The sequence below is a fragment of the Sinocyclocheilus grahami genome, unplaced genomic scaffold (genome assembly GCF_001515645.1).
Source record: "Sinocyclocheilus grahami isolate Dianchi unplaced genomic scaffold, SAMN03320097.WGS_v1.1 scaffold956.1, whole genome shotgun sequence".
In the NCBI taxonomy this organism is placed as follows: domain Eukaryota; kingdom Metazoa; phylum Chordata; class Actinopteri; order Cypriniformes; family Cyprinidae; genus Sinocyclocheilus; species Sinocyclocheilus grahami.
The window spans coordinates 165,509-168,741 of record NW_015506135.1 but is presented as its reverse complement, the minus strand read 5'-3'; positions in this window follow the sequence as shown (position 1 = coordinate 168,741).

Here is a 3,233-nt window from a genome sequence, read left to right as displayed (position 1 = left end):
ATCATCAAAAAGAAAACCAAAAAACACCAATGAAAAGTGGTTTGACGATGAGTGTAAAAGAATTAGAACGACAGTACGAAATCTTTCAAATAAAAAACACAGAGATCCTGACAACCAAGACCTCCGCCTTCAATATCATGAAGCTCTTAAAGTGTACAAAAAAACTCTAAAAGCAAAAAAGGAAGAGCATACAGAACAATTACTTCAAACAATGGATGAATCAATAAATACCAATAACTTTGGGAACAATTGGAACACTCGCCATAGACCACAAAAGGAAGAATTGGCCATTCAAAATGAGAACATATGGGAACATAGGACACACTTTGAAAATCTGTACAAAACAACTGAAACAAATCCTGCTCAAAATGAAATAAAAACCAAATTAGAAATCCTGAAAGAAAAAATTAAAGTCAATCAGAATCCTCTGGATTTCCCAATCACAGTAAATGAGCTAACAGACAGACTACATGCACTAAAACCTAACAAGGCATGAGGCATTGACAGAATATCAAATGATCAAATACACAAATGACAAATTCAAAACGGCAATAACCAAATTATTCAACATTGTTTTGAGTGTAGGACATTTTCCAGACACCTGGAATCAAGGCCTAATTACACCCATCTTTAAACAAGGAGACAAGTTTGAGCCAAGCAATTACAGAGGCATATGTGTCAATAGTAACCTTGGGAAAATATTCTGTTTGATTATTAACATAAGATTACAACACTTTCTCAAAACCCACAAAATCTTGGAAAAAAGTCAAATTGGATTCCTGCCCAAACACAGAACATCTGACCACATTTATACCCTCCACACTATCACTGACAAGCACATACACCAAAACAAAACCAAAATCCTTGCTTGCTTTATTTACTTTGAAAAAGCTTTTGATTCAATCTGGCATGAAGGACTCTTTCTAAAACTACTGGGAAATGGGATTGGAGGGAAAACTTTTGATTTAATCAGCACCATGTATAAAAACAATACATGTGCTGTAAAAATAGGGAACAAACGAACAGAATTGTTCTCTCAACAACGAGGAGTTAGACAAGGTTGCCCATTGAGCCCCACTCTGTTTAATATTTATGTAAATGAAGTAGCCAAATAATTAAACAATTCGACTGCCCCCGGCCCAAACCTAACTGAATAAGAAATCAAATGTCTCCTCTTTGCAGATGATTTAGTCATTCTGTCAAAAACAATAGAGGGACTACAACAGCTCCTAGACATCATGGAGACATTCAGTCAAACATGGGCTCTTAAAATGAATCTAATGATTTTTCAAAAGAGACCCAGGTGTAAGGAAAATAAATACACTTTCAGAGCGGAAAACCAGATCCTTCAACCCACCCATGAATACACCTATCTGGGACTAAAAATCAGCTCAACAGGGAACTTCAATCTGGCTGTGAAAGAACTGAAAGCAAAGGCACTGAGTCTTCTACGTGATCAAAAATACAATTCAGTATGAAATTCCAATTCAAGCCTGGCTAAAAATCCTAAAGGCAATAATCGAACCAATCGCTCTTTATGGCAGTGAGATATGGGGACCCCTAAAAACCCAAAATTTCTCTAAATGGGAAAAAGAAGAAATTGAAATTATGCATACCCAAATTTGTAAAAACATCTTAAAAGTTAACAGAGCAACCCCAAACAACGCGTGCAGAGCTGAATTAGGACAATACACATTATTAATTAATATTCAAAAGAGAGCTCTGAAATTCCACCAGCACCTGAAACGCAGTGATCCGAGCTCTTACCAGACTGAAGCCCTGCAGTGGCAGGAGCAGAACCTGCAGAAGAGGGCCCTTTTACAGCTGGTGCTCAAACTACACCCAACCAGCACAGCACAATCCGGCCCAAACAAATCACACAGTTGCCCAAAAAAAACAAAATTACATTGCCTATTGGAAAGATGCCACTAAATTACAAAAGAAGATGGAGCTGTATTTACACCTGAAAAGAGACTAGAAACCAGCAGAATATCTGAGCTGTGTAAAAGAGGTTAAATTAAGATGGCAGCCGCGAGAACAGAGAAGCAGCTTTACAGAAAATTTATGTTTCTACATTACAAATAAGAGTTCTGTTAACAGGTGTAACTGCCAAAGTTATGTTCATATGGCAGAAATGTTCTAAAATTAGGCTATACAAATCATGCAGTTAAGTAATGTCAATTAAGCAATGGTTACATGATGCGATCATGTTGATTACAATGCAAGGAAAATGTAGCAGTTTTGTATGTTTATTCAGAGTCAGCTTCATCTGAAGTCCTCTGAAGGGTGGGCGTCATCTCTTCACAGGTGTTGGGTCATCTGAAGTCTTTATAAGAGGCTGGATATAGTCAGCAGGAGCAATCTATAGATCACACCAACCAAATGTGAGTTTGTGAATTCACAAAGACACAAAGAACAGGGAAAGACTTGCCAAAACCAGTGAAGAGACTCATTGTGAGGGTGATGTCTCTTTACAGGGAGTCTTCATGTGGTTCTCGTTCTGAAAGTAAGATAGCGAAGGAGAAAAATACACAAGAAATGGTTAAGTGATGCTCCAGCCTCCATCACATTGCAGTCCTGTGGCATCTGCTCCTTCAACACAGTGCTTCTTTAGTAGCTAAGACGTTTAAGTATAAAATACAATAATATTGTACAGGTTTCTATAGGACGACACAGACAGAGATGGCAGCCACAAGAACAGAGACTGTGTTCACTGTGCTCGCAGAAAGAGCTGGAAACAGAGGAACATTTCTTACTGCACTGGGATTACTATCACAACATTAGAGCTGCATATTTCCCCAAATTCCAACAAATGAAACCAAATTTTATGGCATTACCAAATGCAGAAAAAATAAGTCACATTTTAGGGGAAAATTCCAAAATGATCCCAACAGCATCAAGATATGTATCAGCCTGTCACAAACTAAAACTGTCAGCCAGTGGACAAAACTGAAGCAAGAGCATTTCTTACATGTTGTACTGTTGTGCAAAGTTTTTTTTTTTTTTAAACAATGTTTTAGGGGGGGGGGGGGGGGGAGAAAGTATACATGTATTTATTTACTTAATTATTTTACAGATCTATTCTTGTTTTGTTTATGTATTAAGTAATCGTTTGTTCCTTATTCATGTAATGGACAATGTTTTGGCAATACTACGCAAGTCATGCCAATAAAACTCATTTGAGAGAGAGAGAGAGAGAGAGAGAGAGAGAGAGAGAGAGAGAGAGAGAGAGG